At 42.6% G+C, this 13423-nt stretch overlaps 1 non-coding gene across 1 annotated transcript; it reads right to left on the bottom strand.

The window, feature by feature from the left end:
- Window positions 1–12855: 12855 nt before the first annotated feature.
- On the bottom strand, window positions 12856–13064 carry LOC115071783. Its single transcript, XR_003850861.1, has one exon. It is a non-coding gene; the product is annotated as a small nucleolar RNA U3 (small nucleolar RNA).
- Between the last annotated feature and the right edge of the window lie 359 nt (window positions 13065–13423).

Below are 13423 nucleotides of genomic sequence, written 5' to 3'. Positions count from 1 at the left end.
TTTGACATGTGAATTTCTTTTGTAGTTTCTGATTCTTGTGTGAGACTCAGGCCTTCAAGTTTAGGTCTGCTTCTTTTTGTGAACTTTATGTGTCTTTGTGGTTTACTTTTTGGGCATGAAAAGCTGGTTTGTCTAAGCTTCCAGTTCTCTTGATTTTATATTGGAATGGCCGGATTGCTTTTGTCTTCAGGACTTCCCAAAGAGGCCTAATTCAGATGAGGGTCAAATGTTTTCTGGCTTTCTCCTAAGGTCTGGATCCCTCCAGGAACAATTTTGGCCTCAGGAATTTGGGCTTGGACTGTCCTGGGAGCCTGGCCCAGGAAAGATGCTGGTCTAGGGCAGCTAGTGGCCATGCCACCAAGAGATGCAAAGGCAGATGGGGTGGGAAGAGGCCCCAAGGCCTCCTGGGCACTGCAGTGAGGAGCTTGGTTGGTTTGGATGAGAGGATCAGGAAGAGGAAATGTCAGCCCCAGTGTCCCAGAAAGAGGCTGGTGGGTGATGCAGGCCCAGAACGCAGAGGGAGTTGAGGGCGGGGCCAGGCCCAGAAGCAGTGCTTCTGGGGCCCAGAGAAGGTACTAGGGTGGTCTGGATGAAAAGGATCAGGAAGCAGTATTGGTTCCCCAGGTGTCTGGTGCCCCAAGACAAGGAATGGGGCAGGGCCCAAACTAGGAGGAGAGACCTGTGTGGGAGATGGGAGGGTGAATGTGGCTGGGGGAGTCAAGGTGCTAAGGGCAGGATGGACTTACCCGAGAGACAGGCCTGCAGTTAGGAGAGAGACCTGAGGTGGGTCCTGCATGCCCAGGGAAGCAGAGGGAGGTGAGGGTGGGGCCAGGCCCAGAAGCAGTGCCCAGAGAAGGCACCATTTTGATGTGGATGAAAAGGATCAGGAAGCAGTATTCGTTCCCCAGGTGTCTGGGGCCCCAAGACAAGGAATGGGGCAGGACCCACACTAGGAGGAGAGACCAGCGTGGGAGATGGGAAGGTGAATTTATGTCCATGTGTTTAATTAAGAAAAACAATAGACAATAGATGGACATTTTGAGGTGCAGAAGGAGCATCTTTGATCCTCTGAAAGTAAAATATGATGAGTAAACCAGCATTTTGGAAGCACAATATAATTGCATGCTTTTTATGAGAAGCAATGATTGGTTCCTGGATTCAGTGATGCCAAGTTTCAGTCAAGAGTAGATTTTACGGTTGTATGTTAGGTCCCTTAAAAAAGGGTGGGTAAAAGAAATTGTAACAGATACTTAATTACAATGATGCTCCTTAGTGTGGATATAATAAATGTGTGGAACTAGCCCATAAACACTCCAATCTAGCCCAGAAACCCATGAGTAATATGAGCAGTCACCAAGTACCATGCCTTCTGAGTTTGCCTGGGAAGACAATCCAAAGGAGCATGGTTCCATTTGGGATCCATGCTACTCCTTGACTGGAGCTCCAAGACACAAAGCCTCAGATTCATGAAGGAAAGCAGGCAAACATCACCCTTCAGCAGCACAGTCTCAGCTATATCTTTTATTGATTTCCACTCAGTCTCAGTCCGTAATGAAGGTGGTACCTTCAGAGGAAGAGGCACAGGTGAGCATTAGGTGGTGCTGCCTTATTGGTAGGAGCCGTTTGAGTGGCAGGAGTCATGCGTAGGACCAATGAGAAGGAAACTGCAGCTCAGTTGACAGGCAGTGAAGAAGAAAGCATAAAATTATATAAAGCTGTGTGATAGACACAATCTCTGGTTCATGCCTCCAAGGAGACAAGAAATAAGATAGCCCGAGTCTGCCAGGGAATCTGTGTGTCATATCACATGTGAAAGAGCCAACATCAAGCCGAGTTTAGAACTGGAAGGCTGCAAAAATCAGTCAAGGTCATATTTGTCTAAAGGAAAAGACTTGACTTTCTCCATATATAAGAGAACATAGGAGGCTGGAGAGATGGCTCAGTAGTTAAGAGCACTGACTACTCTTGCAGAGGACCTGGGTTCTATTCCCAGCACCCACATGGTGGCTAACAACCATCTGTAACTCCAGTTCCAGGGGATTTGACTCTTTCTTCTGACCTCTGTGGTTATTGCATGACACAGGTGCACTTACAGACATGCAGGCAATACACTCATACACATAAAATAAGAATAATAAAATATTTATATATAAAAAGAAGAGAACGTGGAATCGTGGGTGACAAATAAACAAGCCTGGGTCAGTTCTGCAGAACAGGTTCTCAATGTGCTAAGAGGAGGAAAGGAAAGGAAATTGATAGAGCCCCCAGCACAGCAGCAGTGGAAGGGAGAGAGCGTTTAGATGCATGCTGCTCCGGCTTCCATGTGCATGGGTCAGCAGAGAGCCTTGTTAACATACAGATTCAGATGCAGCAGCTCTGGAGCAGGGTCTGGCCGCCTACATTTCTTCCCAGGTGGTGCTGATGCTGATGGCCTGTGGGCCCCACTGTGAGGAACAAGGATTTGAAGAATTTGTAGAATGGGATTCACAGCCTATTCTTGAAACATATTTTAATGTACAAGTGAAAGTAAGTCACACTGGTTTCAATATTTCAAAAAGTTTGAAAGATATTTTACCTAGAACAAGGCAGCATGAGTAAATTCAGCTGTGGATAATTTTGTACCTGGTTGGTATTCACTAGCCTTCTGGCTTGAACTGAAGAAAGCATTCTATGATGATGATATAAACACCCAAGATGATCAGCCTAATAAAGAAAACATTGGATTTGGCTCCCAGTTTCTGAGGTTTCAGTTACAATAGATTGGGCCATTGTTTTCGGGCCTGTGAAGAGGGGCAACACACAGTGCAGCAAAACTGTTCACCTCATGGTAGCCAAGAGGCAAAGCAAAATGGGCTGGATTTTACTACCTCCTTTAAGGGCATGATCCAAAGACCTCAACATCTTTCCATCAGGCCCCACGTCCAAAAGTTTCTACCACTGTTCAATAGCACCATGGTTTGGGATTAAATCTTCAACATGCAGCATTAGAAGAACATTCAGAATCCAAGCTGTAATCATATCTGAGTTAACATCAGAATTCTTCTCTTCTTATGTCCCATCATCTATAAGGTGAGACTGATGAATAAACCTCCTTCTTAGGATTGTGGAAAGCTTGGGGAGTAAGTCAGGGACTGTGTTGATGATGGAGTCTGGGTAAGTCTTCAGCATGATCCAGCATGATCACAGATGACCAGGTCAATGATGCTATTGCCTTTGATTTCTGGAAAAATAAAGTGACTGTTTTCAAAAGCATTCAGCATAGTGAACTAAAAACCTTGGGAATAACTTTCATATTAAGAAGGTGGGAACCTGTCAGACAGAGGAATGGAAACCCAATAGGGATATGTCTTGACCAATGTCTAAATCTGTTTTCAAGAATAAAGCTAGAGGGCCACCAAGGTGGTTCAGTGAGTAAAGGCACGTGCTGCCAGATCTCACAATCTGGAGTTCTGGAAGTCTGATCAGTCTGCTCTGCTCTGCTGCAGGCACGCATTTGCCCCCCGCCCTGCCCACAATGGTTATGCTTAGTGGTCCTGATTAGTCTTTATTCTTCATGGCTCAGTCAGATATTGGGACCTATTGTCTGCATGGTGCAGAAGGTTTACTTCATGACTTGTGACATACTACCTTGACCTTCTTCAAATGGCCTTTGAAGCTGCCCTCTATGCCTTTGCTCTCTCTACTGATTTTGTCTCCAAACAGTAGACCCTCCTTAGCTAGCTCTACTTTCTTCTGTTTGTACCCCTGTTTCTCTTCCTTGATTGTCCTACAGAAAATAGGCTTTCCTATGTCTTCAACCAAAATTTACATTGAATTGTGGAACTAATGGGGATGGAAGACAGTAATTGCATTTAATCATATCTAGTCTGAGTCTGTACCAGTAAATAAAGTGAGTCTAAGAAAGGATATCTCCTGAAGGTTATACAGCAAGGAAGTGCAGAACCAGGGCTAGGATTGGTGTCTTCTAAGATTGGTGGCATGGAACATTCTGGTAAGAGCATGGGCTATGGAGTCAGGTTATTCTGTGTTCTCTCTGACCTTGCCTCTTATCATTTCCCCAGGAACCCAGGCAACCTAGGCTTTCTGCATTCCAACATCCACCTCTGTAAAAGAGGTCATCACCACTTTACCCTCTGGGCAGTCTAGGGGAATTTTCACAGGTGCCTGACCTCGTGAGGAGTGGGGCCATTCTATAAAACTGTTCCTTCAGTTCTTCCATTTGGTTTAGAGCCCATTTTTCTCTAATTTCTTCTAGTAGTCTTGGGCACTCATCTCAGGGTCTGATCTTTTGTTGTGTAACAATGGCCCGTTGGATATTTTCTTTTATATAACTCACCATCTTCTCAAATTTAACATGTCTTGAACTGGGTTTGTCACATTCTTTGTTAGACCAGCTACTGATATTGCCCTTGAAGCTATAACACTGCCAGTTTTTAAGCCTCTCAGGTACATCCTTGATCTATCTTAGATTCTAGCTCCCTCTGTTCCTCACTCTTCCTGTCAGTGAACAACGCTCACAGCTTTCTACCACATACCAGACATCTGCCCATCAGTGACATAGTCTCCTCTACCCCTGTCCTCTAGGCCTTCACAGTCTCATCAAGTATCACATGTGGTCACATTGGACTATCCTCTTCACTACTGTGCTGTTGGGCCAGCATACTTCTCAACCACAGCTCTGGATGAGTCCTTCCCTGGCTCAAAGCTTCCAGGGATGACTCTCCATCATCCCATCCTTACTGAAGACTTTCTAGAATTCCTTCGGTATTCCTTCGATCAACTTCTGCCTCAGCAAAACCCATCTATTCTTGGATAAGTTGTACTTTTCTACTTTTGAATTTTTTAACGAAATTGTTGTAGAAAGCATAGAACATAAAATTTACCAACTTAATTATCTTAAGTATATAGTTTAATGACATTAACTATGCTCACTGTTGTGCAGCCATCACCAGAACACATTTCATCTTTCCAAAGTGAGCCTCTGCCCATAAAACTCCCCAATCCCCTATCTCCAGCCCTTGGCAACCATTTACATCCTGTCTGCATGAACTCGACTTCATGTAAGAAAAATCACATAGTATCGATCCGTTTATGACTTGCTTATTTCACTTAGCATTACAGTCCTCAAGGTTTACCCATGCTATGCCATATGACAGAATGTCCTTCCTTTTCAGGGTTCTTCCATTATATGTATATAGCATAGAAGGCATGAACACCTGGCTTGTTTCTGCATGTTGGCTATTGTGAAACAATGCTGCTATGAACATGAACGCACAGACTTTACCTTTGAACTCATGTGCCATCTCCTTGTTGCAGGAAGAGATTTTTTCTTCTTTTCCAGTGATTAGAATTCTACCAAAAGTTCAAGTTCTGGATTGAAATAACTTTTTGCCTGACATGGCCTCATATCCCCACACCTATCCTAGCTAGTAATGGGCATACCCACTTGACATGTACCTGGCAGGAACTTGTTCCATTTGTTTTCTAACTTTTATTTAATGTGTATGAGTGTTATGCCTACATGTATGTAAATCCACCGGTGTCATGCAATGCCTGCAGAGGCCAGAAGAGGGTGTCAGAGCCCCTAGAACTGGAGTTACAGACAGCTGTTGGCCACCATGTGGGTGCTGAGATTTGAACCTAGGTCTTCTGCAAGAGCAACCAGTACTCTTAATGGCTGAGCCATCTCTCCAGCCCATGCATTTATTTTCTTTCAGGGAGTTCATAGCCTTCTTAAACAAGATGTAGTGGGTTTTTCCTCTCTTGTTTAGTTGGTTAATGGTTTACCATAGGAATTGGTTTAATGATTTTTTTCCAGAGTACATATATAATTAATAATGGAGATTATCATGAAAAGAAAGAGATAGAGAAAAATGTGGAGAACTGACAGAGACTGATTTCCCATTAGTTGTAAATCAGTATGGCTGTTGGAAAATCAGGAGCAACCAAATTTCTCTCATTTCATCTTTCCCAACTTTTTGGTCTTTTGAAATATGGATCATCATAGAATTAACATGACGCAGCATCCCACCTCTAGAAGAAGAGCCACAGAAAGTCAATGTATGCTAAGGGAGAGAGAATTCATTTTCTCCAGGGTAAGTCTCCTTGATAGGATAGCTAAGGTCATCCCTAAACACTTGTGAACATCACTAAATGTACTTAGTGTGTTTTTATATACATATATTTATATATATAATGTATGTATATGTATGCATATGTAGCAGTAATAAAGAAGAGGACAAGAAATTGAGAGGGATGGGGAGAGACATGGGAAGAGGTGGACAGCAGGAATTGAAATGTTGCAAATATAATATTCATGTATGAAATTCTCAAACAATAAAAAAATTAAATCTGAATGTAGAATAAGCATTACTGGGCTTAGAAATGGTTATGTGAGTTACTCAATGTCATATAGCTATTAAATGCTGAGCTCTGGACCAGAGCCAGGTCTCTGTCTGTCCTTTCCCTTCCCCAGCCAGTCCTCAGAACTGATGTGGCTCAGGGCTGACAGTGGAGCCTGAAGAGCGATTGGCTCATTTGTTTTCTGTTCTCCCTCACCTGTGCTATCCTTGTCTTATTCTCTCACAGACATGCAGAGCATAGAATTTCCAATCTAGTCTGAGAATTTAAACTGGTTTTGACAAGCTCATAATGAGGCTTAGAGTAAGCCAAATGAAAATTCAATATGGATGAGCATAGCTCACAAATTGCAGGAAAAACCTGCCGAGAATAGTAGAGTATTATGCCCAGGATGAAAACACGTAGGAGCCCATGGACCATGGGCTGAGCATGGGCTACCATGTAGGAACATGAAGTAACAGCAACATGTTGATTTTGATAGGAGATCATAAAAGAAATATAATGTGAATGACCTATATTGTAATTCTTCACACACCATCCAAAGTAAAATAAGTCATTACCAGCACCCCCTCCACTCTCGCTATTGGATATTTATGACTTGTGGATGTACCCCAAAGGTGATAACCATAAATTTATTCATCCATTTAGTTAAGGATGTGTTAAATAGCCATTAACTACCAGGTATTGTGGCAGGACAGAGAAAAAGGCAGTTCCTATCTGGAAAAACCTAAAATGTGATTTTAGAAACAGAAGACAAAATTTGAAAGAGATAGATGCACAAGATCCTCCTGAGGGTACAGAAATGCCTAACCAGGGCACAGAGATGCTCTGCCTCAGGACTTGGTTAGAGAAGCTGCCTGTCTGAGCTGGGAGTTATCAGGGAGAAAGGGAATGAGGCTGTCCTTTCTTATGGATAAAGCCACTTGAACCAACTATGAAGAAAAGAGAAAATGTGTCTGGATGAAGAGTTACCACATAATGTGACCCTGGAAAGGCTGGTGAGGAGCCTGTACCTCTCCTCATAAGCAGAGGACTTGAATGTTAATCGGCAGTTGAACTTTGTGTCTGTAGTAATAAGCAATGCATTTTCACTGATCTATCAATAAGCTACACATATATGAACTGTGTGGACAAGTAAATGAAGGCTTCTCAAAAATAACACGAAACGTAGACGTCAAGATATTTGAACTTGAGAGCTTCTTCATGTAATTTGATGAGGAATGCTTATCACATGTGTATTTTCCCCCACAAGAGCACCAAACAGAATGAGGGGATACTAACACAGGGAAAACTTCAGTTCTACGCCAGAGCAGACCTGCTGGCATGGGAGAAGCTGCTTGCTAAATAGCTTCACTCTGCCAAGCCAGAGAAGTCATCTACTTTTCCTCGAAGAACCCTGGAAATATGATTTCAGCCTTCTTTAGAGCAGGGTTAATACAGTCTTTTCTAACCATGAATTGGTTAAAGCCTTGGCTCAAGCAGCATCCTCCTGCTAGGATGCCCGTACCAACTCTGGATGTAAGTTCAGGGTTAACATAACTTATTTCTCCTGCTGCATTGTGACTGATGTGATTACTATTTTATTATTTTGACTGCTTTCAAGGTAACCTTTTCTGCCCTTTCTGTGTATTCAAGACAGTTGGTGAGTTGTGCCCATATTGCTTTGTAGTCACCCATGGGGGTAGGAGAGTGGAAGGGGAGGGATAGAGGACATTTAAAGAAAGAGCAGTTTGCTGGGCTCCCTCCAGAGACCCTCCTGTTGACCCTCTCATTATTTTTATCAACATTCTGTTTTCCCCTAGAGCTAGCTTGTGAGTGGTGGGAGCTGTCCCAGTCAACCTATCCCCAGAAGCCCCTGAGAGGACTCACCAGTGTCTCCCTGCCACAAACCCTCAGCCTGCCTTGGTAAAAAACTCCCACTTTGCGAAAGGCTTGGCACTGTTAGAGCCAGCACCCAGAACACACAATCTGATCTTTCAGGATCAAGCTCCATTTTGCATATGAGAAGCACGCTTTAAACCCTTGCTGAGGTTGACAGGTCTCCCAGGGCCATTTGGCTAACTTGGTGGCAGCCTCCTTGGGCTGAGTGGCAGCAGCAGGAGTCAGGAAACCTGTACGTTAGGGTAACTGCAGCCAGGATTTGCTAATAGAGACAATACCTTGCTCTGAAGGCTCGTTCCAGCTGCAGCCTGAAGCACACACGTTGAGAATGTATCACACAGAACTGTCAGTCAGTACTGGAGCCAGAAAATTGTTGTTTCAAATGTTACAGTACAGGAAAATCGCCTCTCTGCACTTGCTGCCAAAAAAATGACAGCTTAATTTATGCCACACTGAAGCTACATTACAGAGCCATTCAGCTTGGCAGTTAAGTACGCTCCATGCTCACATCTTCCCCCTGTGCAAGTGTATTGGGGAGAAATACACAGCGGCTATAATAAGGACAATTGGCCACAGGGTTTGCCATGTCAGTGGAACTAAATGCAGGTGAAACAGTATCAGCAGTAAAATACATCACCCCCACTTCATTTGCAAAACCCACCTCTGCAAATCTGGGGAAGACTTGGTGCAACATTTTTATGCATGGGATAGATTAGGGAGAGGACTGCTGGTGTCAACCACTGGGGTTTTATGGGGAGGGGAGGTGCCAGAGCATTATGGGTGACTTTGAAAATTATGTCGGTATCCTTGATGCAGACCTTCAGAACTTGGCCATGTTTTCCCTCCCTGAAATTAAAAACCAGATAGTATTATACTACGGCCAAGAATCTGTATTTTTCATCTCAATAGATATTAGAGTATGAATGATACACTAGTCTGTTTTAAAGAACCAAACCAAGCGATTATCAAGGTGGTATTCCATGCCTATCTCTGTGTTTTTCACACACACAAGTTCTCATCTATTCAAATATAAACGATATGACTTTTCCAGGCAATACTCTCTGAAAAGTTAGAGATTAACTAGAGATGCTCTTTTCTTCACATTCCCAGCTGTGAAACCTCCCTCATGTCACCTAAATCCTAATAGGCCAAAAGCCTAATTTATATTGACATTTCAGAGGCAAGCCCAGGGTCTCTTTGTACACATTTAATGTAAAGGAAGCCACCTTTTAAGAGTCCCTTTCATAGGTACCCTTTACAAAGAATGGCCACACAGAATTGGAACATTAATTGAGCTTCAGAATATTTTGCCAAGAAGAGATTTATGAGTAATTTACAAAATATTTATAAGGCAGCTCTTGTAAAATACCACAGCCTGAAGAAAGCTGGTCTGCTGTGGCTGGCTTCTCCCTGCTCAGTAAGCCATTCATAATAAAATGAGCTGCCCTCAAAAGAGAGCAAATGCATTTGCAATGCCTGTTGATGTGCTATAAATCATTCTCAATAAAACGACTCGCGGAGATAAATGATACATATCTATTTAATAATCCATTATCCAAAATAAATATTCTACCTTAAAATAAAGCAAATGCACTCGCTCTGGTTGTTGATGTGTTATTGCTGCTCAGGCTAATGGTAAAATGATTTGTAAAGTAGAGCTCTGGTACTGGGCATCATGTCCTGTGTGCTCAGGAGAGATTAATACCTCTTCATAACTCATCAACAGAAATACCTTAAAGTCAAAACACCAACCAAAACCTTCCCAAGGGTCTGTGACATGCTCATTTGAGCTTCTTCCCTGGGTGTCTTGAGTGGTCAGAACATGGACTTAGCATGGATCGACATGGGGTAAGGTCTAGTAGGCTATGCAAAAGCAGGCTAAGTACACAGATCTCTCATCTCTAGGAGTTCAGCATAGAAGACAGGCCATTGTGAGGCACACCAGAGCTACTATATAAGAAAAGCGCACATTTTCTTGTTTGTTTGTAGTCCTAGGGATCAAGTCCAGGGCCTCATACATACTAGACAAGTACTCTATCACCAAACCCATCTCTCAGTCTGCACTTTGCACTTTATAAAAGCAAGAAAAATTATTCTAAAAAGTTGACGCTCCAAATAGCATAGTTGTGGTCCTTCACACAATGTCCTTTTCTGCATAGCCCCTGGCTCAGCTCTTGGCTAAAAGCAAGAAAAATTATTCTAAAAAGTTGACGCTCCAAATAGCATAGTTGCGGTCCTTCACACAATGTCCTTTTCTGCATAGCCCCTGGCTCAGCTCTTGGACCTGCAGGTCACAGGCAAGATGACCTTGGGCGGATCAGCTTGGTGCTGCTTCCCTGGTCTGTACCCACTGGAGGAGGAACTCTTGGCTGATCTTCACAACTTCTTCTAGCTTCCAAACACCTAAAATTTTGAATGTTTTATTTTCTTTTACTATTTGAATCAATTATTTCTTTTCTTTTTTCCCTTGTCTTTTTTTTATTCCTCTTTTCTAGTTTTTTTTTTTTTTTAATTCTAAAAAGTAATGACTCTTTCCAGTCAAGCCTACACCATTACCCCACAAGGTTAGAACCTTAGAAGGGTGACTGTAGTCATATTTGGGGAATTGCTTATATCCAGTTTATCATCCAAATATTTATCATCCTCAGCCCAAACCACAGCTCCTGGCTTCCACTTGCCATCCTGAGCCAAGCACAAGAGAATCAGTGTAATCAGTGGCCTCTGGCCTGGTGGTATCTCCTCCTGCCTGGCTGCTTATCTACCATTCACAATCCTGCCTGCAACCTCAGTCTGTCACAGAACTCTCACCTAAAATTGAATGACAAGTGCAGTCCGTCTGATTAACTGACAGTTCCATAAACCCTTTCCACACCCCCATGTCATATGAGACATTCCCAGCTTATGTGCTGAGGTTTTTAATCCTCCTTAATTGGAAAATTTTTGTTGTTGTCTATGATACCTTAACAGCTTGATTGAGGACCTTCCTAGTAACCAATGCCTGACATACATTTCCACTGAGTCACAAGGAATTTTATTTTATGGTAATTGTTTCCCCTTAAAGTTTCATCAATTTACCAAAAAGGAGGCCATGTTGCAAAACCAAGCTGTATTATTCAACAGGAATGTATGAATAACTTCTCTGGGCTGTGTCGATGTTTAACAGAAGTAACTTTTGCCCCCAAGCATGTCAATGTTATTGGCTTATTGGACACCTTTTCATTTTTAGTAAAAGTCTCTGAGTTTCTATGCATTTCTTTGAAAATAGCATGGAACTCATTCTCTCATCAATAACATAGCACATATGTTATTAGGGTTGTGCCTTTATTACACCCTTGGCTCTCCCGAGGCAGAATGCCAGAAGGTAAGTAGCAAAGTATGGTTATCTCTTGGTAAAGTTTTAGTTTCAAGTTTTTCACTAAATTGTCCCGATATGAATGCTGGCTCCCATCTCTTCAAGAATGACAGCTCCCGAAACTATGGAAACAGCAGGTGTAATTCCTATCAATTATCTAGGCAAGGTGTGCAGCTTACCTGCTGGCTGGGCCACCTGCCCAACTGCCTGACGCCTCCCCTCCCACTGGCCTCCACATGGCTTCCCAATTTTGCTCTGAAGAAGCACCTTCTTCCTTCTCTACCCGAACTATTTTTTTTTTTTTAACTTGAGAAGTTAACTTTTCTTTTTTAACTTCTGAAGATGAAAGCAATTCCATAAAGATGTCCTGTCTAAGATGCCTAGTGCCCCATGAAACAAGGAACTGAAAGTTGATACTGAGAAACCAGTGAGAGTGTCTTGGCAAATATAAATAAAGATTTAGGCTCGAGAAATCGCCTTGTTAGAGATTGACTTGACACTCCATAGAGACTCTGGCCCATGAATGGGAACCCAAGTCCCAGTTAATTGGCAGGAAGCTCACAGAGTTCCCTGTCAAGGGGTACCTGGGGCATGGTGCAGCCAGAGCTCCATTGTCAGAGCATGTTTATATTTTGAAAACTCTGAAAGTCTTTGTAAGAAACCACTGATCACTAGAGCAATGGGCAGACCTATTTGAAACTCCGTGTATCCCAGCAAGTTGTATCTGTCTGAATTTTAACTCCCACCCTGTCATGCTAACCTAAGCCAGAGTACCCAATACCACAAAGCTTGCCACAACCCAACTCTGACTTTTTTTTCCTAATTCAAGCAAAGCTAAAAGTGGGGGTATGTATAGGATTTGAATTGAGTGATTTCTAAGTGGGTCTTGCAAAGGTGGGAATGGATTAAGATTGGGAAATGTGTGGCTTTGAACTGATAGACATGGATAAGAGAAGGTCTTGAAGCTAATTTTGATTAGCAGACTACTTTGGTTAGATTTCTATCATCACTTCTAAGAGCGGGAATCTCCTGGAACAAGCAGTTTTTAATATGTGGGCCTGGTATTCATTCTCTAGCGATGAGGAGTTCTGTTGATCTCCTTCCCAGGTTCTATACCTGTGGATCAGGTATCTTCCACTTGTGTCGACAGTACCAGGGAGAGAAATAGCCAGAAGTCCTCAAATAAACATACTTAGATTAACATATTAAAATAAGTCTCCATCTCCCCACCTTTCTTCCTTTCTTTTTTTAATATGTGGAAAGCCACTCAGACTGCAGTTTTTCCTTCTGACTCTCCCAAAGGAAGAGAACGATCATCAATGGTGAAAAGCAGTTGCAGCAAAGCAACACCAAGAGCCAGCTTCACGCTTGGGATACAACACTATCCTCGTGGTTTCCAGTACTCTACATAGTCAGAGAAACTTCTCTAGTAATCAACTATAGAAATAATCCCCCCATATATAGTCTTCTTTCTTCCATACTTAATACTCTCGACTCTGTCCTAGATTCCAGGCATGCATCTCCTTAGAGCATGCTTGTACTGCTCCATACCTGGAAACCTTGGGCCCATGTATCACAACCTTTCCTATTATCATACTTTATAATATGAAAGAGATCTTGATGGGGAGAACTTATCTTTGTTCAGTCCTTAAAACCGGAACCAGACCTGATACTGGCTGGTTTGGGATACTACAAATTATGTGATACTTCTTAAATCAAGACTACATACGAGGTTTTGATTTCTTCTGACCTATTATAAGAAACTTCTCATAGCTTGTCTTTTTTGTTCCCACATTGCTTATGTCCTCTGGTCAGTTTCTCTAGTTTACT

This window comes from Nannospalax galili, unplaced genomic scaffold, assembly GCF_000622305.1.
Source record: "Nannospalax galili isolate Female #2095 unplaced genomic scaffold, S.galili_v1.0 scaffold158, whole genome shotgun sequence".
NCBI classification, from domain to species: domain Eukaryota; kingdom Metazoa; phylum Chordata; class Mammalia; order Rodentia; family Spalacidae; genus Nannospalax; species Nannospalax galili.
Note: the sequence above shows the minus strand (reverse complement) of the source record. Positions and strands in the feature narration are given on the sequence as shown.